The sequence below is a fragment of the Acomys minous genome (genome assembly GCF_964271855.1).
Source record: "Acomys minous genome assembly, chromosome: 4".
In the NCBI taxonomy this organism is placed as follows: domain Eukaryota; kingdom Metazoa; phylum Chordata; class Mammalia; order Rodentia; family Muridae; genus Acomys; species Acomys minous.
Genome location: NC_140486.1, coordinates 109,183,600 through 109,202,461, shown reverse-complemented (window position 1 = coordinate 109,202,461; position 18,862 = coordinate 109,183,600). Strand labels below are relative to the sequence as shown.

At 42.5% G+C, this 18,862-nt stretch overlaps 1 protein-coding gene across 4 annotated transcripts in view; it reads left to right on the top strand.

The window, feature by feature from the left end:
- PID1 (phosphotyrosine interaction domain containing 1) overlaps positions 1 to 18,862 on the top strand; it is a 213,800-nt gene that overhangs the window by 83,970 nt on the left and 110,968 nt on the right. Inside the window, exon 2 of one of the 4 annotated variants that reach the window (XM_084778383.1) lies at positions 4,263 to 4,367. The exons of the other annotated variants lie outside the window; for them this stretch is intronic. The gene's annotated coding sequence lies outside the window, so the exon portion shown is untranslated. The remainder of the gene's footprint in view (positions 1 to 4,262; positions 4,368 to 18,862) is intronic. 4 annotated transcript variants of the gene reach the window in all.

Below are 18,862 nucleotides of genomic sequence, written 5' to 3'. Positions count from 1 at the left end.
GCAGGGCAGGAACCTGGAGGCAGGAGCTGATGCTGAGGTTACGGTGTGTCCCTCGTGACTTTCCATGCTTGCTTTCTTATAGAAGTCTGGAGTACCTGCCGAGGGGCAGTACTGCACACAGTGGACTGGGCCTTCTCACACCCATCACTAATTAAGAAAATGCCCTACTGGCTTGTGTACAGCCGGACCTTATGGAGGCATTTTCTCAATCGAGATCCTCTCCTGCCAGATGACTCCCCGCTTGTGTCAGGTTGACATAAAACTAGTCATAACTCTAGGTGATAAGGCTAAGTTGAAATACATATCTTCAGAACCACCATGTTTGGAATACTTTTCTGTTCCGCCTTTGAGACTCCTCTTCCAAAGGCTTCCTTCTGTCACAACGCAAGCATAACGCTAGCACAAACTTAAAGAGGCAATAGTTATGTACCTATTGCCATCTGTATGCACATAGATTAGGCACTTCACGTGGTTTCTGACTTTCGAGCAAACAGATGTCTGTAACACTGAAATTATGTTGGATGAAATTCAGTCCTCTAAGCTACATCCTGGTAGATACCGGTCATGTTGGCACACTGGCACGCAACGAGACCCTTTGAAGATTTTACAACAACTGATGAAGCAGAAGTTTAAGAGAGGAAAGGGACGCCTGGTTAGGAGTCTCTTCGCAAAGTGCATGTGGTTGTAGGCATTGAGTTTGTCAGGGCTGAATACTCAGCCAGTCCTGTTGACAGGGCGTGTGTGTTTGGCGCAGGTTTTGGGTGATGCTGGCTCAGAGTGGAACCCTTGAGAGGCTCTGCTGAGCAGAAAAAGGATGATGAAATGACACTGGCTAGATTGAGTTGTTTCTCAGCGAAGGACCTTGTGACCATGGAGAATCCAGCCTCCTGGGTTGCTTAGATTGGGACCAAATCCAGAAAAAACAAATGACAGGCACGCCTGCAGCTGCCTTAGGGTAAATTGGCTCAGCAGGATATGTTCTCACTCAGTGAGATAACACCTGCCTTTTACCTTGTACCTAGCTGGCTACCTTTGCTTTTAAGAGAGGAGAGAGAGAGAGAGAGAGAGAGAGAGAGAGAGAGAGAGAGAGAGAGAGAGAGAGAAGAACTTGGGATTTTGCATGATTGAGTGTTATTACAACATAGTATTAAAGGGATACAATCTAATAAGTTAGCAGTGAGAAGAGTTCCATATTCTCTGAAAGATGTTATCATGTCTTTATTAATGGTATAAAAACTTCCATTTGAGCCTCTGGCAGTCGCATCAGCTTCTCACTTTCTTGTTGGTATTTCTCCTCATCATTTAGTTTTGAACAATCTGGGCTGTAATAAACATCAGGGTGTCTGCTAATGTCTTAGCAGGGTCAGAGTAAGTGGGCTCTGTTTTCTGATCATGCAGTCGGGCTGGTAAGAAGCATTTTTAGCTCCTGGTCTGCAGGCTCTTTTGAAAAGGATCATGTTACTCAGTGGCCAGTTTTTTTGTTTTTTGTTTTGTTGTTGTTGTTGTTGTTGTTGTTGTTGTCGTCTGTTTGCTTGTTTCTTTTTTTCCTGGCTTAGGGGAACCCCAGGGCACACATACTTTTGTTGTGTGCATGCAAGTGAGGTGCAGCAACTCAGTCTGGGGAGAGACAGCACTGGATCATGGGTGGCAAGATTTGCTGGGTCTTAGCACCTAGAGGGAAATGAGAGTTTTCTTCATTCCTGGACACACCCGAAGCAGAGGGGTGAGGAGAGTGAGAGAGCCAGTGGTCACAGGGTGGACACTCAATGTCTTTGGACCGTGTTTTCACATCTGACCTTTTCAGAGAGGGTCTGGTTCCAGGTTGGCACCATTGTCTCTGTGAAATCAGACAGAGTTCCACTCTGAGGTCAGCTTGGCTTCTTCCTGATTAGCGCATTTGTGTGTCCCCGCTCACTCCTGGCTCGTGCTTACTGGATGTGGCTCCTTCTGAACCTTTTCCTCCTTACCTCCCTCTGTCTCTTTAGATCACACACATCCTTTCTCTGAACTCCTTGAAGGTGAGCAGGCTTATTCCCAGCCGGTCCCTAGCATTTGACACTGAAATAATAAAATTCAGTCTCAATTTGAGAAGGTTAGATGCCCTTATATCTAATAAAATACATCTTACTGAACTCAATTAAGAAATATACATACATGATCAGCCTATTTTTTTAAATATATATAGTGGCTTAGTAAAGAATCATAGGATTCAGGACAGAATTTGAATAGAGCTAGAGTAATTCACAAAGCTCTCCAATAAAGATTAAAGGTGGGGAGACAAGAAAATTCCACTAACAAAAACATTATTATCCAAATATTTTTCTTTAAAAATTATTGATGAAAGCCATGCCTGGTGGGGAATGTCTGTAAACCCAGCACTTTGGGAGGCAGAGGCAGGCAGACCTCTGTGAGTTACAGAGCCCAGGACAGCCAGGGCTACACAGAGAAACCCTATCTTGAAAAATGAAAAAAAAAATTGCAGAAAATGCTTGACTATAGAACTCTTTAATGCTTTTTTTGAGGTTCTCTGCCCACTGGTCTCTGCTAAGTCTAAGACAGGATATGTGCTTTCTGGATTGCATTGGTCCAGGCTTATGTAGCACCATGGTGGGCTAATACTGTGTCACCCCTGTCTATAGATGGCAAACGAGGTTTGAAGGGTTCAATAGGCTCCCAGGGTCATACATCTAATAAGAAATGGGCCTGGATTTAGAGGTGTCTCATCAGAAATAAAGATATTCGTAGACAAGCTACCTATGGGTTCTTTCCAGCCCGTAGTTGATATCTTTTGTTAATTGCCTAGTCAAAGAGGAAAGAAAAACCCATAAAAAGACCATATAAATTAAATATTAGTGTGTGTAAGGCTTATGTGGTGTCTTTCTTTTCTTCATTGTAAGCCTGACTAAAATATAAATAGCCACGGACGACACAAGGCCTGTAGAAGACACAAAGCCTGTAGACATCCACCCAGAATGGCTGAAATAAAGCCTAATTAATCTACAGGCAGCATTTGTACTATTAAGGGTTGTTGGCATTCTTAGTGTTAACAAGAGTTTGTGAGACTTTCCAGAATGTAGGCTTTTGAATGTGGGGACTTGGATATCTAATTGAAATAGCATATAACGAAGGCTGCACTGGGAAGGCATGTTGGATTCAGGAATTGAAAATCATATGCCTCCAAGGCAAAACCAGCCGGGTGTGTGACTGACCTGAGCCAAATGGAACCAATTAATGTTGACTTGCTTGCGGAGTAAGGTTTGTTTACTAAGTCCATTTGCTGGTGGGAAGTCAAGTTTCTTTATCTCTCTTGTTTGTAATTTAATTTGCTAATTGGTTCTTTTCTTTCTTTCTTTTACTTTTTTTTTTTTTAAGTTTGTGGGAACTTGGGGTTAAAGTGCAGAAATCCAGATTTTTATGAGCATGTTGGATGCAACTAAGGAAACGTAAAAGTTGTTTTAAATTTACATGCTAACTATGCACCTGTTTTCAATTTGTTGTTTTGAAAGATGTTACTATTTGGAATAAATTCAGGGGACTGGAGTTGGATTTGAAGCGGAAGATGGAAGGCAGGAGGCATAGGGATGCCGAAATCCCTCTTAACAAGTCACAGAATTCCCCTGGCTCTCCCTCTCGTGCAATCCGTAGGCGACTTTATGGGAGAAGCTGTACCCAGCTTCCCTATAGCCAGCTTTGTAGCTGCAAGTGGAGCAAACTCCACTAGTGTCATAAAAATAATTCATTCTAAAGGCTCTACATCACAGATGTGTGGGCTGTGCTCCCATGCAGTATGGAACTGCATGTGAAGGGTGGAAGCCATAATGAACGAGAGTCTTACGTGTTTTAGAGCAAAAAATAACTTTGTTTAAGACCAGTGCTGTTCAAGAAAGGATCTATGTGGCCCAGGACAGGCGTTTGTGAGAATCACTTATTTCTGCTTCCTCTCATGTCATGATGCTTGGGTAGAGCTGAGCCTGTTCGCCCACCCTGTATATTCACTCCCTTGGATTCTAAAGTACTCTTCTTGGTCCACTTTTTAAAAGTTGCCTATTTTGTGGAGGTATTTATCATTTTTTTTCCCTGTTTCCTGGAAATACAGTATTCTTGTTTATGGAGATCTGGGATGGTTTTATTTACAAGTTAATTGGACCATTAACAAGAGGAACTTTGTTTTAAAAATTATATTTGACAAAGAAAGAAAAAAGAGCCTTTCTCTCCCAATTAGTGATTTGGTCACGTAAGAGCCAACTCCTTGTTTACTTCAGGTCTGCTTAAGCTTCAGGCGATGAGCAGATGAAAATCAGTGACCAGAACCTGCCTGACACCGGGGAGTAAAGATGTAATGGGCCTACTGTGTGGGTTGGCTAGCTGTGAGTAATGTCTATAAACATGTTCTGGGTTTTTGTTTTGTTTTGTTTTGTTTTTTAAAATTTCCTTGGTGTGTTTCAAATCAATCTCAAAATTGGTTACTTAGGTCAGCCATCCTTTATTATTGCCAGAAGTCTTGAGTTTGGGCAGGGCTTCAGGGGGCAGCCGGAGCACTTGGGTTGGCATCTGTGGTCTGTTTCAAGATGGCCGCTTCAAGAGCTCGAGGTGGTTAAGAGGAATAGCCATCTTTCAAAATGGCTCTCTGTGGCTGTGAATTGGTGCTGATGCTGGTGAGGACCTGAGATGGGCTGTCTTGATAAATCCTTACATTTGCCTGTTTTAGGGCCTATTTGGGCTTCATCATAACTTGGCAGCTAAATTTCCAGTTTACTCATTGCACTGGGAGAGACTTTTAAATACAATGAAATTTGAGACATAATATGACTGATAATATGAAATATAATATGAAATATGTGCCACACAACAGGTATTATATAGAGAAGTTTATTATATGAGCATGGGGAGAGAAGGGAAAGGGGGTACCCTAGAGAGAGAGAAAGAGACAGAGAAGAGAGAGAGAGAAACAAGAGTAAGAGAGAGAGAGAAGGGAAGAGAGGAAGAGAGAAACACGAGTAAGAGAGGGAAAAGAAAAACAAGAGAGAAAGAAGTAGGTAGGTTTGTCCTTTTATAATCCTGGCTAGGGCCATGCCTAGTGACAGGTAGGCAATGACGTCACAGGTTGCTAGGCGGACTGGGGCAGAACCCTAACAGGGAGCTAGACACCTCAAATAAGTCACAACAAAGTTGACCTTGTCCCTCTTGCCTATGTACGTTGTTTATTTTAGTACCCACTGGTACTTCTCACAGTGTTCCTGAACATGTATTGCTCTTTTGTTATCATTTAACGCACTTTCAATGGGTATAAATTTCAGTTCTTGGTTAAAGATGAGAGGCATTTTAGGATTTATAGTGGAAATATTTGTAGCATAGAAGAAAAGCATATGTAAAGCATAAACGCGGCAGTTCAGTTTCACAGGTGGTGGGGAGGTGTCTGGGGAGAAAAGCATGCCTGGAGGCTCCGTTGAAGGGACAAGTAATGTAGGATGGCTTGAGGAACAGTGAGCATCATTTTGAAGACGGGATCTTTTGACTCTTCCTTAGGGATTCCAACTCGACCCCAGGAGTTAAATGTCATCCCCTCTCCCCCTTTTACACCTGCAGCTCTTTCATTTACCTTCCACCGCATCTTTCAGCTGGTTCTAAGAAGCCTGCTTCCCTTCCTACCTTACTTGGCAGTGAGATACTGGGGCTGTGTGCCACATATTTACAAAATGCCCACAATCAACATTTGGTAGCCTGAATTAAAATGGAAGGACAGTGGGCTTTGTCTTAGTCTGGGGCGGTCTCCCTTAGGTAGTCTTTGAGATAAGGGGTTGAGTACAAATAGGTGCTTTTTCAGTATAGGAAGCCTTGGTGCACCGGGAAAGAAACCAGTGAAAGGGGAGCTGTTATGCCAGCTGCCATAGGGATGCAAGGGGGTGGGGGTGGGGGTGGGGAGTGATCCTTAGGAAAGGACTCAGACATTTAAAAAGGAAACAATAAACAAGTAAACAAAAATTCACCCCTCCCTAACTCGGAGCTAAACAATCCAAAGGACCTGGCAGCTGAGGTGGGGATCTATACCCTCCTCCTATGCTTTTGTGCTTCATGATTAAAATACTCTGAGAAAAGAGAGTGGATGACCTGTGTTTGAAAAGGAATGCCTCTCAGTGTCGGTGTGACTGGTTGAAGTTCTGCTTCGAGAAAACAGGAAGCATGACTGTCGCGTTCAGCTTCACACGCCTCAAAGAGTGGCTGATGCGGTAAATAACCAAATCAATGAATTTAGTTTAATAACCCAGTGTGGGAATTTAAGAGGTGTATTTTTTTTATTGTGTCAATTCAAAGGAGACAAGGGGGCTGGTAACGAACCCTGACCGTGTGTGAGGTACCCTTAGCCTTTATAACCTCATAACGTAACAAACCAAGTAGCCACCAAGCAAAGCTGCTGTTGGCAGCCTGAGGTGCTTATTGAGCCACTTTGATTTTTTTGTGACTATGTAGCCTTGAGTTCATGCCCACCAAGTTCACACCTCCCAGGCCCACTTAATTCCACCGGTGTCTAGTCTTAAATAATTAGGTTTAGTTAGATTCATGAGACGTGAAATCAGGTAATATTGAGGGATGGTGCCAAATGAACTGTCTTTGCTTAGGTGAGCATGTAACCTCCGAGGCTCTAGCCCGCCCCCCACCCTTCCTGTTATGAGAGGGACTGTGCCCACTGCCTTTGGCGTATGTTTTAGAATTCCAGATGCATCTGTTTCCATCAGCTGCTGGAAGACAGTTATGCTAGGTTCCTGTCTGCAATTATAGCAGAGTATCATTAGCAGCGTCAGGGATCAGCTCTCTCCCATGGGTCTCAAGTTGGGCCATCACTGGTTTGCCAGTCCCTCAATCTCTGCTTCATCTTTTCCCCTCCACTTCTTATAGGCAAGTCAAATTTTGGGTCTAAGGTTTTTATGGGTGTTGGTCTCCTCCCTCCACTGGAAGTACAGCTGGTGGAAATACATGCAGAGACCCAGAGCCAAGCAATAGGCTGACCTCAGGGAGTTTTGTGGAAGAGTAGGGGGAAGGATAGATGGAGCGGAGGAGTTAAGAAGACCTACAGGGTCAACTGACCTGGACCCATGGGGCCTCAGAGACTGAACCACCAACCCAAGAGCATGCCTGGATTACACCTAGACCCTCTACACATAGGTAGCTGATGTGCATCGTAGTCAACATGTGGGTCCCTAACAACGGGAGCGGTCACTGTCTCAGATTCTGTTGCCTGCCTCTGGATCCCTTTCCCTGAGCTGGGCTGTCTTGTCAGGCCTCAGCTGGAGAGGATTCACTTAGTCCTGCTGGGACTTGCTGTGCCTACATGGGTTGACACCCCTGAGAACCTTCCCTTTTCTGAGGAAAAGGAGAGGAGGTAATTGGGAGAGAGGGGCATGAGGGCGGGACTGGGAGGAGGGAGAGAGGGAGGGGTGTGTGTTTGGAGTTGTCCCTGCATGGCCTACACTCACTCCACTGGCAGCAAGGCTAAGGGCTCCGTCCTTAGATGGTGCACCCTTCCTCGCTCGCACTGCTGCAGTTTGAACTCTTGGCTGACACAAAGGGGGCTGGTCCGGTCACTACAGTTAAGAGAGACCAGCTCCAAGGCAGCCTGCACCTCCTGCATGCTTGCGTGTACCATGCCAGAGCCTGCCTTGTCAGAGGGTATTTGGGAGGTTTCAGTGGACTTAAGTGCGTTGTGGCCATTGCTTGTAGTCCCCCGTAGGACAGAGGACTCAGCACCATCCCAGTGAGTTTGTGTATTTGGTTGTTAAGTTTGGACCAAATGCATTGTCAAGGTGGTTTCTAGGATGGAGCCAAGCAACAAAGAAATGGGAGGAGAATCGCATGACTTGGGTGTTGTTTGCTTGGAGAGAGTGTTTTAACATTCTGACCGCACTTTTCCCGAATCATGTGTTTATTCAGTTCCTTATTAAACATTCATCTGGCGATGATCATGAGCTATATTGTTAAGGACAGATGAGATGAAAAAGAGCCAGTGTGTAAACAGATATGTAGGGTGTTCTAGCCAAAATACTAAGTATGTTGTACGCTTAAAGTCTAGCTACAAGATAAAGAGGAAGCTGGGTCTGCTTGGGCCACAAGGTGAGAGAATGCAGAGACGCCTAGTAAATGTGATGGTTTGAGACTGTCAGCAAGAAAGTAGAGTTGCTGTTTCTGGAAATGTGGGTAACTTTTCCTTTTAAAAAAGAAAACTCCCCTAAAGGCATCAGGTCTGGCAATTAAATCCTCTATAGATGACTTTGCAGCACTGTGCCCTCTGTTGAGTCCCTGTCAGAGTGAACTCTGGCTTGCCAAAGCTCTGGGCCTGTTACCTTCCTGACCGCTTGAAGCCCAAGGCCAAAATTATTTTTAGTTCCTCTCCAAACTGCCAGAACAACGCTCATTCCTGCATCGCCTTGTACACAGGTCTCGTCTAGCACAAACGGAGTGGGAAAAACCTGAAAAGGGTACGAATGGAAGTGTGCTCGTGTTTGTCGCCCTTGTGGGCACGTGCTGTGTCCTGATGAGCAGCAGGCTCACAGTGACGATGAGGCAAAGCCTTTCTGATCTTGAGGGGTTCCTTTCAGACTGATCTTGGGGACCAAAATGAAATCCTTCGGGGAAGACGTGAGAAGGTGTTTGGGAGCCTAAGCTTATAATATTTGGTCTGATTTCTGAAGCTTACATTATTTTGTATCCTTTTCATTTATTTTGAAAAATGATTTGGCCTGACCCCCTACCCTAAGTCCCCACTCTTTCAGAGGAAGATAAGTACACCGTGTCCGTGTCCTTTCTTCCTGTCCCCTTGCTTGGACTGGGGCTTCAAAGGTAGCCTTTTGTTTTATGAAACTCCGCCTCTATCAGAGAATGATGTGGGTGGGATCTTCTTCATCTGTGCCTCAGCTGCCATTGTTACAAATAACTTACATGGCACTTTGCTTGAAGTCCGTGCGCACTGGCTACTTTAAGTGATAGAAAATGCAAATTAACAAAAAAAGGGGGGGAGGAACCTACCAGCAGTCCAACTAGGAATAGATCATATCAGTATATTTGCATCTGTGTTTTGAGACATAAGTGCGTGGTTATTCAGAATGAGAATGGTAAAGATTTGTGCGTATGTCTGTGTGTGCGTGTGTCTATATGTGTGCATGTGTCTAAGTGTATGGGTGTGTCTGCATGTAGATGTGTTCCTGTGAGTCTCTCTGTGTCTGTCTGCGTGTGTGTGTGTGTGTGTGTGTGTATGTGTGTACCTCTGTATATGCATGTGATGTGTGTGTGTATATGTGTGTGCATGTGCATGTATGTGTGCCAGCTACTACAATAGGCACCATGGGGAGAAAAGTATCAGGATGTTAGGAAACTCTGGGCTTTGACATCATCAGGCTTGAAAATGTATCTGCTCTGCTTTTATTTGAGTATTACTGGAAATATAAAAGATATAATACTTGTATTGTATCTGACAGTTAATATGAGGTAATACACATACACCTTAATTTTCTAGAAAATATGTTTTATGAGAAGGCAGGAATGTCTCAGAGAAGTCTACACAACCTAACCACAGTCTAATACTTTGAGGCATAATAAAGCTAGCTTTTCGGGGGTGGGGTCTAATGCCTTCTTAATTTATAGTATGATTACATTAACATTACAAAACCATGTCTGCTAGGCAGTTCTAAAAGATGAAGTGGCAGCTTTTTTTTATCTTCTTTAGACAGAGGTAGCAGAAGAGACTTAGGAGGGCACACTGATAAGAACCCAGGCAGCCATCGGTTATGTGCACTGTAGGACAGGCTAGCTTTGCAGTTCTCAGCCATGGATGACCTCAGAGTTGGCACCTCACTTCCCTGGATTTATTTTTTTCTTCTGGAATGAAGAAGTTATTCAGCCACCTGGAAAGTGCTTCTTCATAATATGTAATTCCCCGAGAGGGTTGTAGGTCTCTGTTCCCATGTTGACTTGTGAAGAAGGTAAGGCTAATGTCTATGAGAAAACAGTGGTAGAGGAGGGAGGGTTGCTAACCCACTATATATGGGTTGGCATCCAGAGAAATGTAAGTATCTAGTTGGAAAAAGTCAAGATTTAGAGGGATTGATATGTAATGCTGATGTGCATTTCAGGACATTTAATGTATATGCTTCAAAAATTCTTTGATGTGCTTTATTTTTTAACTTACTAAAAATAAGAGTTTTACTACTGGCTTCTGCTGAGGACATAGAAAGATAGACAAAGTATTGCCTTCATCTTATTAACAAGAAAAAGCCATACAATCAATGAAATTACAACTTTAGACACATAGAAGTATTATTCATCACCATCTATTCTATTAAGAAATTTTTATGAGGGTTTTAGATGCACTAGTTTATGACTATAACAATAAGTTATGAGAAATCAGTTTAATACCATGTCCCTTTAGCAGAATAATAGTAATAGGTTGCTACTTAAGGCCTATGTCAAGGCTAGCCATAGGTTCTTAGACCTAATAATGGTAACATATATGAATTTCATTTTATGGAGGCCTAAAATCCATTGAGAAAGTAAGTAGTGTCTTTCATGACATTTGTGCCACTGATACACCAGCAGGCATGTCGTTTCAGGCACTGTTGTCACTCATGGAGTTCACAGATGCATACACTTGATGATTACTTTTCCTCTCCAATAGTGTGCATAGCACCTTCCAGAGGTATGAAAGGTAGTTCAGTAGGCATGAAGTTTCCAGGTGAATACTAACTTGATTTCTTCATGTCTGTGGCTTAAGTATGTGGTGTATTCAGATCTAAGGTCTTTCTGTCAAGTTCTATAGGGTAACCAAGTACATTGAAAATAGCCCATAATGTTTAGAGGTCACCCTGGCCAACCACTACAAAAAAAATAACCCATTCTTGGTTCTGGGTGTTTTGATTTTTTATTAGCCTGTGGCATCTAGTAGAGGTTTTGTAGCCCCATTGTGGAATAACTTTGCTTAAATTCTCTTTCTTCATGATTTTTAACATTTTCAACAATCTATCTGTTATTATTTATAGTACTTCTGATTTAGGCTTATGACTGTTTATAAAGGTTAAGTTTGGGTTATTCATTTTGATGAGGATACTTCTGAAATGGTGCTGTGCCCTCCTCAGGGTTTTACATCAAGATGAAAATCATGTTAGAATGCCTCATTGTGGAGGTGGTTGCTATGGCCACTAATAGGTAATGTCTTCCATGTTCTGTAGTTGTCTTTGTAGGTCCATCTGGGTAGCTTTTTAAAGACAATAGAAAGATCATGGATTTTGTCCGATTTGGTTCACTAATGACTTATGTCTGAAAATTGTGAGTTTTTCTAAATGATGATTTTAGACTTCTTGTTTCATGTATATTTATAGATTCTCTTCGAGGACAGACTTCCTTCCTTCCTCTCGCCCGCCTTCTTTCTCTTCCTTTCTACTTTCTTTCCTGTCTCCTCCCCAGAGCTTTGTTTGCCACCAGACCAGTATTATTTAAATGAGTATTATACATTGATATTTATTATATCTTATTAATTATTTTTATTGCTGCTTGAATCCCCCCCAGTGCTAGCCAATGAGAGATGCTGCAGCTAACTTCCAGGGCTCATTTACAATTTGTTCATCTTTTTATCAGTACTTTTGTTACTTGAATTTTGGAATTCCTAAATGGCCGCCATCTGATACAGAGGAAATCGGGGTGTCCTTTGGACGCGCTTGGTCTCACTACTAAAAGAATCTAAGAATGGATGCCAGCGGAGGTGCAAACACATTTCTACCATGTTTTCAAAGAAAACAATGAAGCCAGGAAAGCTGTAAACTTCCTGCAGCTACTTGGAGGAGAAAAATAGAGGAGAGACAGGAACAAACCGTGGCATGGAAGGCCATGGAGGGCAGAGCCGTGGCTGGCAGACATGCAGCCAGAGGGCGGGGCCAGAGGCTTTATCCACAGAGTCAGGAGCAACTAAAAGTTGCAGGGGAAAGGCAGAGAAGTTAAGGTGAGCGTGCTTATGAAAGAGAAGGAAGAAAAGGAGAACTTATGTTTTTCCGAATAAGGCAGAGGAGTGGTGGCCATACATGGCCGCAGGCTGTAAGTTACTGTGCTATAAGAAAACGTTCTTTAAAGGAAGAGCATGCCATGTCATTGAGGAACTAATTTATCTGCTCTGTTTCTTGCATGGCTGAAGGTGAGTCTGCCTTCTCCTGAGTAATCCTCAGCTAAAGCGACTGAGGCTGGAATGAGACTCTCTTCTCTTGACTAGAAGATGCTTTTCTATCCTAACACTTGGTTTATGATTTTACAAAATACCTTCATCTTTCAGAATGATTTTCTAATTTTGAGTGTGTGTGTGTGTGTGTGTGTGTGTGTGTGTGTGTGTGTGTGTGTGTGTTCTGTGCATACACTGCCATGGTGGTAGTCAGAGGAAAGCTTGCAGGAACTGGTTCTCTCCTACTATGTGAATCCTGGGGCTAGAACTCAACTTATTAGTTTTGACAGCACATGTCTCTCTACCTGCTGAGGCATCTTGATGACCTTCCAATCTCATTTTATGCTTTTCTTGTCCAAGCCTTAAATATCAGCCATTTATCCAAGGAGGCAAGACATTGGCTATTAATTTTATATCCATTTAAGGGTTAGAATACAAAGTCATTACAAAACATCAAGGTCTTGCATGGTCACAGATTGTGTTGGGTATCTCTTGGGCATTTAAGAGATCAGGCTTTGACTCTCAATATGTTCAACCCAGAAACTTTTTTCTGTCTTTTTTTTTTTTTCATCACCACCTCCCTTTTTTCTGTCTTATGGAACACCAGGTAGAAGAGGTTGAATAGCCATTTGAAACCTTTTCTCCTCTGAGAAAACCTTTGCTAGGGTATATATGCCATACAATAAACTATTACACTTCAGTACACAGTTTGGTAAGTTTTGATACTTTTATGCGTTCATGAAACCATTACCATACACTTTTCTTCAGCATCCTCACTCTCCCTCTTTCCTTTCTCATTGTTCCATCCAATCACTGATGTGCTGTCAGTTCTTTCCTGTACTTTAATATATACATGTGTATATATTCCACAAGTTTGCACTCCCGCCAGCAGTGGAGGAGTGTTCCCCTTTCTCCACATCCTCACCAGCCTGTGCTGTCCCTTGAGATTTTGATCTTAGCCATTGCGATGAGTGTAAGATGGAATGTCAGGGTTGTTTTGATTTGCATTTCTGTGATAACTAAGGATGTTGAGCATTCCTCTAAGTATTTCTCGGCCATTCGAGATTCCTCTGTTGAGAGTTATGTTTAGCTCTGTACTCCATTTTTAAATTGGGCTATTTACTTTCTTGGTGTCTGGTGTGCCAGGGTGTGTTGATACACCTGGGGCACTTCTTGTTCTCTGAGAAGGAAAGGGGAGAATGGGGCAGAGGAGAGAACCAGGTGGGGTGGGAGGAGACTGGGAGGGGGGAGGGGCCTGCAACCAGGATGTAAAGTGAATAAATAAAAAATATTTTAAAAAGAGCTGGGCGCAGTGGCTCACTCCCGTAATCCCAGCACTTGGAAAGGCAGAGACAGGCCTCTGTGAGTTCGAGATCAGCCTGGTCCACAAAGCAAGTCCAGGACACCCAAGGCTACACAAAGAAACCCTGTCTCAAAATATTTTTTTTTAAAAAAAGATATGTTTCCCATAAAGAGATCATACTATCTATTCTCAGAGTTTAACGAGTCATTCGTGATGCAGTGAATATCAATATTTTATTCCCTTTCATTTTTTTTGTCGCATTTAAAAATCTTTAAACATATTTTTAAATCTTTTATCTAATAAGGAAAACTTGGGCAGTTTTTAGATTTGGCTGTTGAAAACAGAACTCCTTTATGTGCATATACACTAAGCACTGATTTGTTTTCTAAACTGTGTGAGTTTTGTACATTGATCTTACGTCATTCAACCTTGGTAGGCTCAGTCACTGATTTAAGTAGTAGTTTTTATTGACATGGGCTTGTGTATAAGTCTTAGGTAACTCACTGGAAATACAGATAGTTTTATTTTTGCTTTTCTAATATGCAACCTATTAACTTCTTTTCCTTGCTTTATTGCACTGGCTACCACCTGTTGGACTTGGTTGAGTATATGGAACATGTCACTTACACCATTGTCTGCTCACCATATCCTGTGGGTTCTGCATAGATTTTGGTTATTTGATTTATCTCCTCGCCATGAGTTTTACCTTCTTGCCATTTTGAATGTCCATTGGCTTTTCATCACCTGTAAAACATTTTGAGTTATTTTTGTTGGGTGCTGGCTAAAGAGTTGTGTGTGTGTGTGTGTGTGTGTGTGTGTGTGTGTGTGTGTGTGTTCTGATTCTTCAACTTTCTATTTTTGTTTATTTCACAAATTAGCTGAAAACAAGTTGATTCTTTGGAATCCTCTTTCTTAAAAAAATAATTTATTCAGATTAAATCCTGATTGCTATCCCCTCACTTGTATCTTCCAGTTCTCCCTCCCTCCCTCTCTCACCCTATTCCCCTCCCCTAGACCTGTGACAGAAGGTGTCCTCCACCACCACCATATGATCACAGATTATCAGGTCTCATCAGGATAGCCTGCTTCCCCTTCCTCTAGTGCCACCAGGCCTCCCCACCAAGGGGAAGTGGTCAAATAGGGAGCACCAGAGTTCATCTCAGAGGCAGTCCCGCTCCCCCACAACCGTGGAGAATGCGCAGCCCATTGGCTAGATCTGAATAGGGGGCCTAGGTTCACTGCAGATGTGCAGGGAGCGGCAGGGTAGTGTGCAATCCCATCCTCCTTGAGTGCAGCACCCATGACCAGGCTGTTCCTGAGTTTCCGCCTTAACTGGAGTGAAAGCACAGCTGGTACAGGCTCCAGTGTGACTATCAGAAAGGGCAAGCTCTAATCCTTTCCAGCAGTTCTTTTCCAGCCTGGGTTAGTTCCTTTTCATGCATATGCAGATCAGCTCTCATCTGAATATTCAAGAGGGTTCCTGCAAGCCTTCTGGAATGATCTCTCTCTGAGCTGGAGGATGGTGAGTGCTGGCCTTTGGACTATTCTTGTCTTCCCTGCACTGTGGCCTATAAAGGTGGCAAGCTGGCCATTAGTGTGAACTGTCTCACTGCGCTGTATCTCCGAGGGACGGCTTCCTCCCTTGGCAGAAAGAGGGCCAGTGCCTTACAGATTGTCGTTTCATGGTTTTTCAAAGTTGTCACATAACTTTAAGCGGAGATTGCTCTCATTCCTGTTAACCCACGTTACTTGAAAGTGGAAGCAAAGCCCCAGAGCCTACCTAGTGACATTCTGTTCAGTCCAACAAAATACGCCACCAGGAGTGAAAATGAGTTCGTTGCTGAGAGGAGGGTCTGAGGTGTATATTCCTGTATTCTGTTGAGTGATGGATGGCAGGATTGGCCTGCTTGTGTTATTGCTTCTCTATATCTTCCGCTCAGATCCTCTCTATTAGATTTTTCATAACTCAAACATACCAATTTAATTCAGTTGTGCTTGAAATTTTCTTTACGAGAGGGTAAAAGTTTTATTCTGTGTTCCTGGTGTTTGTCATTCTTACATCAGAAATTGCAAATCCAAGTGCTTTTAAGGGTCATCCAAGGAATGGATAAGGCATGAACTGAGGAAGGCATAAAATGACTATTAAAAAGCCACTGGTACTTACTCAGGAAAAGAAATCTTGCCCTGAGGGTAAGGGGAGATTGTGGTCAGTTACAGAGGAAAGCCCTGGGTCAGGAGAGGCGAAAGACAACCCACAAGTGCTAATTATTGCCTTGAGGGAGTGCACAGTATTCTGCAGATCTGCTGATTTTTTTTTTAAAAGAGGAGTAGAAAGCAGATTTTAATTATATATCTAACAGTTTTTGATTAGCTTCAAATTATAATCACAATGCAGTCTTTGAATCAAATAGCATATAACCTGCAGGCCCAACATGCCTTTCGAATAATAGCTTGCCACCCCTGCTTAGCAATAGAGGAACTGCTCACAGCTAGAAGTTGAGAAAACTAACTTTTACTCATAGAGAAATAGATTAGAAAGGCACAGAAATGACTTAGGACTAGAGGGTGCTTTCTTTTGCTACTGATACTTATTCAGGAAAAGAAATCTCACCCTGAGGGTAAAGGGAGATTGTGGTCAATTACAGAGGAAAGCCCTGGGTCAGTAGAAGCCTTTCTCCCCTTTGCCTGCAGCCCAGGACCTCAGCCTATAGAGTGGTGCCGGTGGGTCCCTCTCTAGGGTGGGTCTCTTCTTATCAATAAATTGACATAATCCTTTACAGATGTACGCAGGGGCTAGCTAATCTCTCACAGGTGTGCCTGGAAGCTAGCCTCTAAGTCAGTGGTTCTCAACCTCTGGGTCACGACCCATAAAAGGCCATCAGAAAGCATAGGCATTTACATTGCGGTTCGTAACAATAGCAAAATTACAGTTATGAAGGAGCAACAAAAATAATTTTATGGCCTGGGTCACCACAAGATGAGGAACTGTATTAAAGGGACACAACATTAGGAAGGTTGATCTAGCGGACTCCAGAACATGTCAGGCTGGTAATTGATACCACCTGAGACATTTGACAAAAGACCAAAAGGTAAGTTTTCAATTTGTGTTTCATTCTAAGAGGCACCACGATGGACTCCTAGGATGTGCAGGAATGTGAACTGGCCTTTTGTCTTACGTATGCACACAGTATACACTACTTGAGCATTAGTCATTTTGTGACCACCTTGATCTTCAGCTTGACGGCGCTGATGTTACCATACCCTAAGTTTATCAGCCACAGTCCCCAAGCTCCAACAGTAGTGGTGCTGGCAAAGGTGTTTCCTTTCAGAAGAAAGAGAAAGTCAGAGAACTTGGAGAGAGACCATATTTATGCGTCTTTTATGATCGCAGCCTCTTGTTATAATCATTCTTTATTCATTAGTTAGGATTTTTAATCTCTTACTGTGTGGTTTCATGATACGTATGCATCTGAAAGGAAAACCAGTTTATCCAGCATTCAGTTCTACCTGCAGTTTCATTCATCCCCTGGGAAACTTGCAATGTATTCTCCCCTGCTATGAATAAGGGAAGTATGGCCCAGGACTTCAAACATAATTTAATTACTATGCATGCGCACATATACCTATATGTACATGTATAAGTATATGTTTATATATGTACATACATGTATTTACGTACACCTACATAACTAGGCACATACAACCTGTCAGTACCCTGAGGAAGGGAGCTTTTTCCTGACTAGAGTTCTTTCACTGGCTTGTTGGTTGGGCTTGTAGAATAGTTTTGAGTTCCTCCCATGTACTTTCATGAGTAAATCTGTGATGCTGAAGAAATAAAAATGCTTCTACAGTCCAAGCTGTGAGTTAATTTGGGTGTGTGAACACAACTATTTTCAGTTAGGTTAATAATAGCCCCGACTTTAGTAAATGCAGGCAGGCTTTTTAACTTATGGATATTTAGGTGTAGGCTTTTTAAATGAAGCCTGAATGGTTTCATGTAAGACATTTAGTGTAAATGCGTGATTTGCAACATGAAAGTAAATGTCAATATCCTATAGATCTTTATTTCTTGAAACAATAGTTTGATAAACTATATTAAAAAGCTAAATCTTGAAGTCAAATGGTCTAGTCTTACATTTGTCTCCTCGATTGGGGAGATTATCCAATCTATATGTATTTATAAAAAAGGGCAAATTAAATAGACAGGCAGAACTCTTTGCATTAAAAATATTTAAATAAAGGTACAATTTAATTAAGTAACATTTTCTTTATTCACTCTAATTACTCCTAGTTATGTACAGATAACTTGCTATTTATTTTTTTAAAAGCTGTTTTGTGTTTAGGGTTTATCTGTGAAAAGCAAGAGCAAAACATTTGAAAGCTAAAATTTAAAAATGTTATGTAAAACTGGGCAGAATATCTTTAAAAAGTGACCAAAGAACATCACTGTGATTTCTGTTCTTCTATTTGGGGCCTGAATTATACTTTATTTAGAGTATGGGTGAACTACCCATCAGCTCCATTCTTCCATGTGCTTTTGACTGTAGTACCAAGGCCTGCTGGCTTTCGTGTCCTTGCTACAAATTAGCATTTGCTCAGAATACTGAAATTTCCCATTATTCTGATAACACGTTCCCCCCCCCCCCCTTCCTCCTGGTCCTCTTCAGAATATTTAGCATTTTGAAGTGTGATTAGGGCGCTGCTGATTTAGTCACTTATAAGTTCCGACTGACCACTAGGGGTGGCATCAACACGTCCTTAAGATGAGTGAAAGGTTAAAATCATGAATCCATCCTAATTTGAGGATAGAGTTCCTGCAATCTCATAAAAATGGGGACAGGACCTGCCTTCCAGAGAGGGCTATATGTTTTGGATACTGAATCAATACAAAGGTGAGGTACACCCAATTTGAATTGGTAAAATATGTAAATCCCTGGCGGCTAAACTGTGAGAGATTAATGTCTGAATAGGAGTAGAAAGCGATGCCAACTGTAAAATTATACAGGGCACGGTGATTACCCCACCCGCATAATGGGGCTTGATTTAGAGGCTCTATTTTGGGATCACAGAGAAAGCAGCAAATGCAGAAAGCTGAGCTTTGCCTCATTCGTCCAGGCCAGTGCTCTAATTTTCTTCATTATTCACTCCCCCTTATGAATGAATGACACATTTTCTTTATGGAGCTCTGTGCGGCTTTGCTTTAGAAGCAGCGGCCTTTCCAGGCTCTTCTCTGTCGCCCCCCTCTCCTGTGGCCTTTAGATAACGCTCCTGGGTTGCGTGCCTTGAAGCCGTGTTACCCTCTTTGCACCTGTTTAGCTGTGCGATGAACCAGTGATAGCCTTTCTTGGGCTGTCCGAGTCTAGCATTGG